We start from the raw sequence: 15,009 nt of genomic DNA on the forward strand, positions 1-15,009 counted from the left end.
TCTTATTTTTTTTTATCCAAGTCTAGTTGACATAATATTTTATTTGTTTTAGGTGTATTAGATAGTGATTCAACATTTATATGCATTATAAAATGTTCTCCATGATACATATAGTTAACATATGTCACCATACAAAGTTATATAATATTATTGACTGTATTCCCAAGCTAACCTTTTACTCTGTGTCTTACTTATTTTATAATTGTAAGTTTGTCCCTCTTAATCCCCTTCACCTACTTTGCCCATCTCCCACGTGTCTGCCATCTGACAACCACCAGTTTGTTCTCTGTATTTATGAATCTGTTTCTGAGTTTTTGTTTGTTTTTTCATGTTTTGTTTTTAGATTCCACATGTAAGTGAATCTTATGTTATTTGTCTTTCTGTGTCTGACTTAATTCACTTAGCATAATACCTTTTAGATCCATTCAGATGTCGTACATGGCAAAATTTAATTATTTTTTATGGTGGAGTAATATTCCATTGTATTACATCTTTATCCATTCCTCTAATGATGGACACTTAGGTTGCTTCCATATTTTGGCTGTTGTAAGCAATGTAGCAGTAAACATAGAGGTGTATAGAGTAAACATAATCTTTTCAAATTAGTGTTTTGTTTTCTTTGGGTAAACTCCCAGAAGTGAAATTACTGTTCATACAGTATTTCTATTTTTAGTTTTTTGAGAAATCTCCATACTGTTTGCCATAGTGGCTGCACCAATTTACATTCCCATCAAGAGTGTTCCCTTTTCTGGGAATAGTTTCACTCGCCATGCAGAAGTTTCTTAGTTTGATATAGTCCAATTTACTTATTTTTTATTTTGTTTCCTTTGCCTAAAGAGATATACCCAGAAAAAATGTCCAGAAGTTTACTACCTGTGTTTTCTTTTAGGAATTTTATTCTTTCACGTCTTATGTTTAGGTCTTTAATCCATTTTGAGTTTATTTTCCTGTATGGTATAAGAAAGTGGTCCAGTTTCATTCTTTTGCATTTAGCTGTCTACCCTCTTATGTTGTTGATAGCGTATATATTTATTTAAAAAGACAAATTTTACATGTTGGTAAAAAAAAAAATGACAGATTGCTATTGGTTTTTTGCCTTGCCTCTGTGTGTGTGGGTGTGTGGAGGGCTTTCTCAAGGGTGCTGTACAAATCAAATAGTTGATTCCTTGAAACATTCCTGTACCTGCTTTGGTTATTTTTTTGAGATAATAATAGAATTACATCTGTTTTTTTATTTTGTCCCTTGATAAGCCATCCTATTCTAACTAGATTCACTTAGAAATACCATATTGCATTGCTAAAACATCATAATAAAATCAGCAGCACTCCAACGGACTATCTTTTGAGGGGTCAGAACTGACATTTTAATCATAAAAATCTCACTCACTACCTTGTTTCCCCTGAGAGCACTGGATCAGCCAGGAACAAGGTGAGCCCTTCTCAGACGTGGATGCTAATCTCAGTGTGCACAAATGCATCCTGTATTGTATTCCCAGTGTCAGTCTTTCCCTGAACTCTTATACTCATGTCATATAAAGACATATTTTGAAGTTCAAATTTGCATCTGAGTCCCTATAGTCTTATTTATAAAATAAGTAGTTCGCATTAATTTGGAGATATTAAACATAACTTTCACTTTTAAAGCTACAGGAAGTTGTACAGGAAGATGTAGTGTGTCACCAGGAGCCTGGTAACATCATGCCAGTTGCCAAGTGTTCGATAGACGTATTAAAAACTGTATTCTATATTGTTCTCTCCTCTTCTAACAGAAGATCCATGTTTGCGGAATGAACACAGCAACAGTAAAATGAGATGTGGTAACAGTTTTCTTTGTGCATACCTGTAGGGAAACACACATTCCTGACCACAAACCTCATTTTATAACCAAATGAAATAGCTGGCACAAATGCTATAGCTTCCTCACTGAATTTCTGCTCTTTTTCAAAAGTGTTGGAGAAAACACAGATCCTGTATAATAATGGCGTCTAGTCTCAGAATTCAACACTAGAGTCATGTTTCATTCTCTAAGATGAAATCAGCAAATGAATACCATTGTTGCGAAATGATAAATACCATACCATGTTAGATATTTTTAAATATCCTAACTATGCATATGTACTAAGGAGTCTTGTCTGGTCTCAACAGACACTCAATCCTTTCTTTTTATAGAATGAGCACAATAAACTTTAGGGCTTCTAAGCCAGTTGTGGGATTACAGATGAATCTACTTCCCTTAAGTTTTCAGGAGACAATGGAGTTTAATGCCAACTTAAACTTTAAGAAAAAATAAATGGCTTGGGAGAATTATGAACTCATTTATTTAAACCAATTTTTATAAGTCTACTGCTTAAGTCTTAAGGTACATGTTTAAGCTTTTAGTTTTCCTAATATCTGTGTCTGTGGTGAAATGATGTTTTATTTCATATAAACTCAAAGCAAGATTTGGATCACGTTCCTAATTTTTAAATGGCTGTGTCATTTGCAGGTCTGAGGCTGACCTAATCTTCCCAAACAGTGCTTCTCAAACTTTAATGTCCATATGAATAACCAGAGGATCTTGTTCAAAATGCAGATTCTGATTTAGTAGGTCTGGGGGTATATCCTGCATTTCTAACATACATTTGCTGGTCCGTGAACAGCATTTTGGGAAGCAGGGTCTAGGCAATTTCTTGTGTTTTTACTTAAGCTGACCCAGTAGAGCTTATGAACAGAAAAAGACTTTAATATCCTTAAATGGAACAAGGTTCTATTCAAGAGCCTAAGGTTTTTGGCTTTTGCTGATTTTACTTTTTAAAAATGAAATAACCATGAACATCTTAGTGCTTTTTAGTTTTTAAACGGCTACAAAGGATTAATTACATGACTCAGTGCATTATCATTGAGAAGTGATAGAAATAAACAAAAATGCCTTAAACCTGTACCATAATTCCATTCTAAAATTTTTTTATATTGTGATTATGATCACACCAGATTGCAAGCAATGAGAAAAGTAGGGCATATACCTTTGTTGTCTCAAAAATTGCAGTGCATAAAGTTAAATGATTAAATATTTGGAACATACTATATATACACATACATTCACACAAGTATACTATTTCCCTCATATACATAAAGACATCCTCCATAAATATTTTAATGTGGTTCAAGCTTCTTTAACTTACTAACTTGTGATTTTGAAATATTTGGCACCTGTCTAAGAACCCAGGCAGGGTACCTGTAGGTACTCTGCTTCTCATCCCTGCACCATTGTGAAACCTCATTTTTCTGTCTCCTGCAAGGAGCTCTGGTAGACCTGTACTGGGTATTGACTGCATAAAGTTTAGATAAATGGTTATTGTTATTGAAAACAGGCTGTTCTCCAGAAAGGAAGTTTAAATTGTCACCTTTCACATATTATCTGAGAACATAAGTACAAAAACAGGGTGATTCAAACAGAATGGGAGACTTAAAAATGTTCTAAACCATCTGATCTGACTCTCGTGGGGATTCATGAAGTCCCTTGAGTTTGTACCCTGTAGTCTTGAGGAAAGAGAAAACACTGTGGCTCCACCTCCACCTTCAGTGGGGATGTGTGGTCCCGGATGAATCAGTGGCAGTACTGATGTGGTATTTGTGACATGAAGGATGAATATGGAACATCTGTAAGATTATTTGAAATAACATGAAAACTCCTTTACAAATTGATTTGTAGTATACATAGTAGTATATAAACTAGCTATTAAGTACTAAATTATTGCAAGTGTTCATTTCTTTTTGAATCATGCTATGTTGCTCTCTGTGTCTTTGCAGAGCTATGAAGCAATTACTCTAAGAGTTAACATACAATAGTGTCATAAAGTGGGTATTTTCCACATTACTCAGGTCTGTGAAGCCTCACCTAACATGATTTTTCTAAATTGTATCCATTTGACTTTAACCCTCCACTCACTAGAATAGGGAGGACACTATGAGTGATTTCTCCCTCTCCAAGGTCCTTCAGCTCTTCTGAGCACTTAAGAGTTGCCTGTGGATTAGGAAAAGGGACTCCGTGAGCCTTGGTGATTGTTATCATTGGCGTTAAACTTTTTGCTTAATGTTGTTTCATGGATGCAGCCTTCCACTTTTGATAGGCACCGAAATGCCTACCAGAGCAGCCTTCTGTGATCACATGCCACACCAGGGACCCTACCACTGTGCTCAAGGGGACAACTCTTGGAGCCCAGGTTCTGTGGTCATTCACAGAGCAGTTAACCGTACCATGCACAATGCCCAAAGAGCACGAATTTCCAACACTTGTAGAAACTTAAGAAAATCCAGGCCCACATGAACTTTATGACCTTTTCTCCTCTTTCCTCCCATCTTGTCTCAACAAAGCAGCAGCCTCAATCCACTCACTTATAGGACCACCTGGAGGATTAAGCCTCTTCTAAGGACATGACTCTCAACACAAAGTGTTAATAAGTACACGAAGTGTTTGGCTTGGGAAAGGAGCTTAAAGGTCAGCCTTCCTATTTGTAAATGTTGGGGTGAGAAGCAAGGTGTTAGGTATGTATGCAGAGAAACATCATCTATTTAATCTTTTGAGAATCTTTATCAGCAACAGGAGTCATGTAAAAATTACTATGAAAATATACTTTCCCTGGTAGCCATTCTTGAATGCCACAGTGATCAGAATCTGCAGTGAGAAGGCAAAGTATATTTATGGAAGAGCATGGTCTCTAGAGACAGGACATTATTCCCAGTCCTGTGTCCCTGAGCAAGTCCCCTCTCTCTGTCTTTTTCCCGTCTTATAGATGCTGTGAGAATTCACCGAGTCATCACATGTGAAGTCCTTACATGCCTGCCTACTAAGCCCTCAATATCTATTACCTATTATTGTTAAAATTATTTCAGATATCAACATAAGAAGACATTTATTTCTTCAATATAATCTTTATAGGAGCCAAAGAATATTCTTTTTGGGTAGTCTGTGTACTGGGATAATTTTCAATGTTTCACTTGTTGACAAGGTATTTTGAGCAATTTGTATTGAGCAAATTATTGGATCTTTCTTTTTTCAGCTTGACAGAAACACACGGTAGAATGGTACTTCTGCTGTCTTTTCTGTTATTCTTGGGCTCAGTTCACTCCTGTGTTTCTCTGACTTCTGTTGAACTTGTCACATGGATGGCCTTGTAAGACTGGGATCTGGGTCTTTCTCACTTTTAGAAAATAGGTGCTTAGCTTTGCGTCTGGCATAGTAGTAAGAGTGTGGAGAATTTTGAGTAAATGACTAGAATACATAACTATGTGTAATTCTCTATGTACTTTTCTCTTGGATATTGCTTCCTTCTTTGTCTCTCTAGAGAGAGAATTTTAAAAATAATTTTATGCTTTAAAAATAATTTTATGTTTTGTAGGTTATAAATACCTCTGTTATTTCTATCCTTGCCTATCTAGAATTCTCCTGGGTTTCAATGTACAGAGACTTTTTAATACCTTTTATTAATCTAATTAATCATTTTTAGATTAATTATGGACTTTCAAATATTGTTTTTTATAAATGGCACTGCTATTGTCCTATAGCCACCTACCACTCTTAAGTGTATTATTCTGAATCAAACATTTCCCTAACATCAGCCCTTAAGTTGTGATTGAACACATTTTTGGAATATTTGTGAGTATCTGCCTAAGATTTTTAAAATTCTAAGTATAATGAAATAATTTCCCAGTAAGATTTTTATTGAAGGTAACTTTGAGATGAATAAAATGTTCCAGAACACATGTCTATCTCTTCTCTCTTATCTTGTATTTTCTATGTAGTAAGGAAATAGAATAGAATGTAATAGGAAGGTACTACTGTTCCTCATTCATTTAAAAGGTCATGTAGTTTATTAAGTAGTCCAATGGTTTTATGAGCACAGTTAGTCCTTTTTGTCTCTATTTAAATGTCATTAGATTAGTACATTTTCCTTGCCAAAAATCACATACCACTTCGTTATTGATAAGGTGTGTTTAATATCTAGTGGAATTAAATTAAAAAACAGGTTAAATGTTTCTTGAATTTCCAAAGTATGCGCTCCATGTTTTTATGTCAAAGAGGATTCCTCTGTTGCACTAAGAGTGTAAGCATTTATGTGAAAATGTTTATCATATATGTTATTTCAGTATATTTTAATATTTAAACATTTTTCAATCTTAGAGATTGAAATGACTGGTTAAGCCTAGCTGAGGCGTAGGCTGAGGGTTTTTGTAAATTTTACTGACTCCTTAGAAGCACTTTTCCATTCTCCTCACATGGTATCAATATTTTTTTATGAAATATTTTAAATAAAATTTTAGACAAAATTATTTTAAGTTGATATGCAAGAGTAATACAAACCTCCAGATGCAAAATGAAATAACAGTTTCAAAATACTAACTTCGGAAAAGAAATGTTAAGCAATATAACCCAAATCATATTCCAGCAAGGCTCCACTATTAATATCCCCATAAGCATGTGCTTAGTACTCATTCAGTGGCTTGAGAAGTACAAAATAAATAAACATAATTCTTATGGTTGATAACTTTGTTGAGTGCCTATTTTATACTGTAGAGGAAGCATGGCTTAGTGGTTAGAGCAGGGACTCCGGAACTGGCTTGCTTGGGTTCAAATCTTCCTTCTGCTATTAACTAACTACATGAATTTGGGTAAGTTACTTAGCTTTCCTAGGTCTCCATTTCATCAACTGTTAAGTCAGGGTGATGCTTATACAGTTTCCATAGGGTTTTAAATGAGGATTACATGATATTATGTAGTGCTTAAAAAAGTACTTAATACATAGTGTACACAGTATAAGTGTTTATTAAATAAATAAACAAAAATGCTAAGCAGAGCTCATAGGACTTTGCATTATACTTCACTTATTCATTTCTGTAACACTGATATGTGTTATTGTTTTAATTTTACAAATAAAGAAATTTATTTAAAGACATCAAGTAAATAGTCCAAACTCACAAGGCTGATAGGAACTGTTAGGTTTGAGAGCTAGAACTCAAAGCTGTCTCGCTCTGATGTCTACTTGTGCAGCAGTTTTGCCTGTGAGCTATTTATGGTCCCGCTGAGAAGATGAAATGGATGTAAATAACTTTTTGGAAAACCAAGAGAGTATGTGCTCAGTAATTGGGTGTTGAGATTATACAGTGCTACTGATTGTGAAAAGCAATGGCAATAAGCTTCTGAGAAGACTTCACAGCTTGAATGGGGATGGAAATGGGTTTTATAACAGGTCAAGTTTTTTAATATGTGGAACGGATGTGGGATAGTTCAATTGGGGAAAAAACAATCATAAGAAAAGGTCTTAGAAATGGGATTGACATAGTATGTCTAACACACATTATTTAGGGAACTTGCTCTATTTTTTAATGGTTTATGTTAGTGAATAAATGTCACTTGCTAAATAAATAGGAAGGGTAATGCCTTGCTCTAGTACAGTAGTTCTAAACTGGTGGTCACTTTGCCCCCCAGTGGGTCACATTGAACAATATCTGGAGTCATTTTTTGTTGTCACGATTGGGAGATTCTACTGGCATCTGGTGGCTAGAAGCCAGGGACAGCACCCCAGAGAAAAGAATTATATGGACCGAAATGTCAATAGGGTCAAGGCTGAGAACTCTTGTTTTAATGAGAAAAGAGAACTAGGCTTGCATAGAGTAGGGTGGAATCCATATATATTAAAACTAAATCCATATAGTTAAAATTAATAATATAAAGTAATATGTTTTATAAGAACTTCTAGAGAATTAATGTTTCTCTCCCATCTAAACAGATTCTAAAAAACATACCTAGATATAAACCTTTGAAACATTCCAAGCAGAGATACTGATAACAAAGGTATTTCTGTTTCATTCCAGAAAGGTATCATAGAGATTTAAGTAAAAAAAGGCCATGCAGGCAACAACACGAATTTCAGCTCTGTGTTAGATCTAGATTTAGCCTTCTTTGGTTGTGTTTTGCTTGTATTGTTCCCTGTTTTCTCATGAATGCCAACATTCATCACAAGTCATTTTTAGTATATGCTAGGTGGTAACCCATTTCACGAATATTCTAAGTCAATTTTAAGTACAAAATGTGCCCAATCATTGTGAGTAAATGCTATTAGGCTTTCTTCCTGACATCCATTTGGCTGGTGGTATATTCAGACAGTTTCATGTCCCTTTACAAAAGGAGACACGTGTTCTGAGAAAGCATTATTATAGATCTGAGACTGTGAGGAAAAGGAACATGAAAAATGGGGAATTCAAATTGGAGACTGCCTGATAAAGGAGTTTCAAAACAGGGCTAATAAAATGACTGTAATTGCAAATGAGGGCAAGGTCTTCTATGATTATTTGAGTTCCTAGGCAAATGCTGCCATTGTTGTAAAGGCTCTGCTCTTCTCTCTGCAATATTTCCAGAAGCACTACCAAAGTTCTGTTTTACTGTGTCACACGGAATTCTTTACTAACTTTTCTGGCTTCTGCATTTCTAGCAATTTGCAGGGACTGCCCTTTGGCATCTACCACCATAGCAGTTCTAATTTTGAGCCCGTTCTGGAGAACTGTAAGCAAGCCCCCTGCACTCTACCCTATTCCTCGGAGTTTTAAAGGGAGGAAAGCTGGTATTCAAGAATTACTCTGATTTTTTTTTCATTTATTACTTGGAAATAAAGGTTAAATATAAATGCACTTAGGAGAAATCACTGACATTGATTTATATTAAAATATAAATAAATACAACCTTCCTGGTGAGAAGGTTTAGACATATTACCCAAGAGTAAAGAGAAGTTAGAGAGGGGAGAGTTTTGTGTTCATAATAAGGGTCACTTCTTCTGCAGTGTTACTGCTCAGGGCTAGTTCACCATCCATTACTCCAGTAATATGTATTGTGTGGTTCCAGACTTACATGCCAGGCTCTGTTACCCAGCAGTGGATGGGATGGATGTGGTGTCTGGCATCATGGAATTTACAGTTTAATAGAGGCCAAATAAGTAAGGTTATTATCATACAAAGGGCAAGGAATTTGGCTTCAGGGAGACTAAATTAAAATCCTTTCTCTAAATGACCTTAACTAAATGCCTCTGAATCTCAGTTTCCTCACCTACGTGCTAGGAACAATAATACCCAAATCAGCAAGTTAAAGTTTTATGTGGAATTATTTTTATTTTATGCAGATATATATAGATGAGGCCTCTAGGGAACATGATTTTGCTGTTGCCAATTCAAAACATCTCATTGACTAAGAATGTATGAACTAGATTAAGGGACGACAAGAGAGAGAACATCTCATTCCACTCAGACTGTAATTATATAGTCTTTGGACCCTTATCTTGGATATTTTTAGAACAAGGGCAATGACTTGGATAATGCTTTGTAATCAGCTAAAATGTCAAAAGAAAACATAATGATATGCACAAATAAAAGAGAAGCAATGTTTCCTTAGAACAAACCCTTCTGCCTTCAGCATGACTGGGTGGAATGTTTGAAATGTGTGGATGCCAGGCCTAAATGTTCACTTGTGATGTTCCAGTGTGTGGTGAAGGGTCACTGACCGGAAGAACCTGGGTCAGTGGTGGGGGCCCCTGTAGGCCTTTCTACCATGTTCAAACCTGCCTTCAGAGGCAGTGAAGGCAAAAGCCTATTCCACAAAGAGAATCATGGTGGTGGTACATTCTGGAGAGTGGCTTGAAGATGGGGCAGAAGCAACTCCAAGGTTATGATAATAGTCCAGGTGAGAGGTGGTGCTTAGTGGAACTGGGACGGTAATATTTTGGGTGGAATTGAGTGGTGTATTGAATGAAACAAGAATGCTCATAGCAGCACCAGTGCTAATAGCCCAAACTGGAAACACTCCAAATGCCTATTAACTTAAACGTGTTATGGAATAGTCATAAAATGGAGCAGTTTCCACCCATAATAGTGAACATATTATTCTACACATGTCAATATGGATGAGTCTCACAAACTTAATGGTGAGCAAAAGAAGCCAGAGCCAAGAATATATGCTGTGTTATTGATTCTATTATTGATATAAAGATATGAAACAGATGAAATTATTCTATGGTGATAGAAGGCAGGGTAGTGCTTTGGAAAGCAGGTGTGGGAATGCTGGTAATTTTCTAGATTTTGGTCTGGGTGGTGGTAGCCTGGGTGAGTTCAGCTGATAAAAATTCAACAAACTGCACAATTACAATCTTTTAACCTTTCTGCATGTATCTTATCCTTCAATAAAAACTTTATATTCACAAAAGAACTAAACTGTTGGTGAAATTCATACATTTTTTAGTGGGGCTCACCATCACTTTCCCAGGGTTTATGCCAGCAAATCAGCCAGCGAAGTACAGGGATAAGGAAAAGGTTGGCAATCATAAAACATTTAAGGTTTTAAGTCTTTGAGCTTAAAAGCTTTAAGTTTTCCACGTAATAAGCATTATCACTAAATTACAGAAGTTTCAGAGGCATGACTACACTGGAGAATAGTGTTCATAGGCATTTCTTTCAACAAATTATTACTTAATTTTTGTTCTCACTATGGCATTCCTGTGAAAGCAGAATGCTTGAATATCAAACTGTCACCTTAAATAGATTGCCAACTAACACACTCACACGTACTTTGTTCTTGTATTTGTTTTCAGTGGGCCACTTGAAAATGTATTTAAATGGCTGAAGACTAACGGAAGTGAATTACTGAATTGGGCTTAAAATAGTCTATGGGAAGAATAACTCCATGACAGAAGCCAGTAAACCCTTTGCCTTCTCAATGCCAAAGTGTTTCTGCTTTTCTGTGGTTTTTAAAAATCATTGTTCTTTGTTGATTCTAACAATACACTTTAAACACCATTTTTCAAACTTGTGTGCCAAAGAATCACCTGGTCAAGTTGTTAAATATGCAGATTTCCAAGCCCACACTGAAAACGCTGAAGACTTTAAACACTTCATTTTTCATGCTCCAAATAACTCCATGAAGATACTTTAGTGGACTACATTTTGAGAAACACTGCTTTCATCTCTTGTCAGCAGATCATAGCTATTTAGAGTGATGTTTTGACTGTGAATTGGCCAGGCCTTTTTCTTCTGGGTATTTTTTGCTGTTTATCACAAGAATTATGGGTCATCTTTATTTGAAGCAAAGGGTTTAAGTTGCTACAGAGTGAAGTGGATATGAGCAAGCAAATGGAGAACTCTGAAAATTGAACCTGGACTTTAGAAGCTGCCATCAGCTCCTATCATGAATCCCTTAATGCTCAGACAAAGCTGAAATGATAGATGGAGCTGTTATTAATTTAGGCAGGTGCTCCTTAAACTACTGAAGTTTATGAGTTTTACAGCCTCAGAATCTAAAGCTATTTCTGGTGCATGTATTTTCATGCCATCTTCATGGGAACAAAGAAGATCTGTGCCCCACAACCCAACATTTTTATTTGTCAAACTTTAGATAAAAGGACGAGATATAACACAATCTTTGCCCACACATTACACCTTTACTACCCGTGTGGCTGGAACTAATCAAGGTGAAGCTGAATCAATGACTCAACACCAATTACCCTACAGGCATGAATTCACGGAGCCATGAAATAAATATACGCAAGGAAAAAACAGCATTTCTTTTTCTACATTTGACATTCTTTTTTCCCCGCTTAATGCATCTCTAGGAATATTTCTAGAGCATTGGACTGTTTTGCTGTGGAAATGGATGGCTTTCCCATTTCAAAGCTTCCAAGTGCTAGCATGCCAATGAAGAATATACATTACGTAATGAAAGTGAGCCGAGCTATCTGATTACCATAATCCAATTTTAAGCTAGCCTCTCAAAACTTCTTTTCACCCTCCAGTGTCTACCACGGCCACAGATGTTTCCTAGCTTGCGAAGATCAATGATACAGATTGTAATATCACCGTTTGCAGCTGTCATGCTTTTCCGCTGCCCAGCACCCTTTGACATCTTTGAAGTCTCTTGCTCATGAAGGCAGAGAAGAAACTAGAAAAACTACCATGCTTGACCCAAATTTTAGAATATCAACCTTATTTTAAAGTAAAAATAACAAGATTTCAAAGTGACAGCTTTGGTCTCCATGCCAGTTTTAAAAAAAAGGTCTATTGATGTTTTGACAGATAGGTGTCGTGTTGCCATTTTGTATGACATTTTCTCTATTGTTTTGTCAGAGTTAGGACTTGTTAAAGCATATGACCCATGGAGAGTCCAGTATGGCTGAGACGATGGCTACGTCCCTGGCTGGCTTATGCCACTTCCATTTGCTGCATTCTTTTCCCATCCGGTTTCTCCCCAGAAATTTCACTTTCTGCTTTCTCTTTCTCATTCAGCCCAAGAAAACCTCTCCCTCCTCTTTTTCCAAGATTCCAGTGAAGTTTATCTCAAAAGGCAATTTTCCCACCTACATTTTGACTTTGTGTGTAATACTCTGGGTGACTGAACTAGTCCACGGTGAAGTATATCTGCTTGTCTCCCAGGTAACCTTGCCTCTAAAATGAGCTTAGCATTTGATTCATTTCCGTAGTTCAAATCTGCACTTTCTTATTTGGAGCCCTATCAAAGCCAAACTGTTTCTTGATGGGCAGTTCCTGGCATATAGTAGGCACTCAAATACTTCTTGGATGAATGGATGATGTTTACCATCTGTATGCCTTCCCCTTCCCACACACTTAAAAAAGAGCATTAGCCTTATGAGAAAGAACCACCCCTATGGGATGATGAAGGGCTACATTTTTGTGCATTTAGTGGGAAGTGCCAAGTGAATATTCTTCTTCAATGCACGTATTTACTTCTATTTAAGAGGAAAAAATATTTTTCTTTATAATCTACCACCCACTATTCTAAACAGGTAGTTTTATTTCTGGTTTGCAATTCTGAGCCCTGAAAGCATGGCAGTAATGTGGTTAAGGAAAAAGAACAATCACCTGGTTGAAGAGGTGGGTAGTGTCACCGTGGACCATGTGCCTTCTTTGGTCCCTTTCCCCTGGCCATCCTTCCTGTTTGTCTTTCTGTTTTCTAGTTTGTCTTCCAGGGTCCTGTTCAAGAGATGTAGGCACTGAGTTAGAAATTGCAGTATGTAAATGTATCAAACCAACACATTATATACCTTACCCTGACATAACGTTATATGTCAATTATATATCAGTAAAAATAAATATAAATTAATAAATAAACATTGCAATGACTACCCATTTACTTTTCGCTAAAACAGGATATCAAAAGTTTGAACAGAAGTTGACCTACAATAGTATCAGCTGAAATACTTATTTTAAGATACAGATCCTTAGACCCACTACAGATGTCCTGATTTATGGTCTCATGGGTTGAGGGTCTGGGGTCTGTGATTTTAGCCAGAACCCTAGACATTTACATTGTACTCTTACTTTTGAGACTCAGCTGCCCTTGATCAATGATGCATCAGCTCCAAGCAGGAAAATTAAATAAAAGATAGTTCCAAATGCTTATATCCCATTTGCAGATCTTCCCACTTTATAGTAAAAAAGCCCCCTTAAAAATATCTGCTGACTGCATAGAACTATGAGTACTATTTCAAAATTAAGTGAAGGGTGCCAATTACATTATTTGATGACTGTAACTTATTGTTGAGGGACAAAGTATATCTAAAAAAAAGTTTTCTTTGAAACCCAGTCATTTCAGAACAATTATTTTTGCTTTTTCATTTTTGTATCTTTTTTTGTGGACCTCTGTACCACTTTGTTTATCTTTCCCTTCTTCCCTCCCTCCTCTTCTCCAAAAACTCTAAGTCCAGATCCTTTTCCCATAGTAACCCATATCTATGATCTCATCTTCACACTTAGGAACATGATGGCATTAAGAGAATAAATGCTGCAGTCAGATCTTGCTCCTATACCTAGCAACTGTGGAATACTGGACAGATTGTGCAACATCTCTCAATACCTGTTGCCTCAGCCCTGATAACTAAGTATTTACGTTATAATGCTGCTGTGAGATATGAATGAGACTAATGTATGTAAGGTGCTTAACAAAGATTCCAGCAGTCGTTACTTATTAGTTTTTGTGGTTATGAATTAACATGACCACATAGGAAAGAGTGTGTTAAAGAGAAAAGTAGAGTCCAAATGTTAGGAGACCTTAAATATTGTGGTATTTGTAGGTTCTGAAGATATGAAAATCAGGAAGACTTGGTCCCTGCCCTCTAGTTGTTGATAGTTTTATAGGAAAAGACAGATAGATGTCTAATTTTATCCATAAAATATAGTATGTGTGATGTTGTAAGAGGATGAAGAGTTCCATAGAAGCACTAAAGAGAGTGATCAGCATTTCCATTGTTCAGGGTCAATTACCTCATTGTTAAGTACATATATAATGGGAGGAAATTAAAATAGTTCCCTTAATTACAGTTATTTCTTTCTATTTAAAATGGCACACATATTATGTCCTGACTCAAGCAGGCTTTTATGTGCAATAGATAAAGCTGTCACTTCCTTGAGACACCCACTCCACCTGATTGAATACTGACATAATGAATACTGAAATATATGTTGACTACTAATATAAATGCAATCCCTTAGATTTGCTCAGTGCACAACCTATACAACCATCCAAGGCAATCCTATAACTACAAAACATTTATCTCACACTGACTTTAATTATTTTGTTTGACAAATAATTAGGATAATTTTTCTAATGTAGACAAGCATCATGATTCTGAACCTATGATCTTGTTACCATCATGGCCCAGTGTGAAGGATATATCATACTTAGCTGGGTAAGATTGCTATCATTGTCTAGTAGTGGGATTGAGATGTTAACTTCAGTGAACATGCCCCCTAGGTGGACAGAGGAATTCTGAATAAATCACCTAATAAATGCTTCCTCCTCACAAAACTGTTATGAAGGGAAGAGATGTAATATAAAAAGTACAAAACCTACAGTGTTCTTCTATTATATATTGTCTCAGACGTTTAGAATATGTTATTGTAGATTCATTGAAAATAACCTCACAGCATGTATCAATAACAATTTAGGAATTAGGAATCACATTTTTGTCTCCTTCTCAC

At 36.1% G+C, this 15,009-nt stretch overlaps 1 protein-coding gene across 2 annotated transcripts in view; it reads left to right on the forward strand.

Annotated features, from left to right (window-relative positions):
• The window catches only part of PLA2G4A (phospholipase A2 group IVA), a 140,428-nt gene that overhangs the window by 40,713 nt on the left and 84,706 nt on the right, over positions 1-15,009 (forward strand). The gene's annotated exons all lie outside the window — the stretch shown is intronic.

Source organism: Manis pentadactyla, chromosome 9, assembly GCF_030020395.1.
Source record: "Manis pentadactyla isolate mManPen7 chromosome 9, mManPen7.hap1, whole genome shotgun sequence".
NCBI lineage: Eukaryota > Metazoa > Chordata > Mammalia > Pholidota > Manidae > Manis > Manis pentadactyla.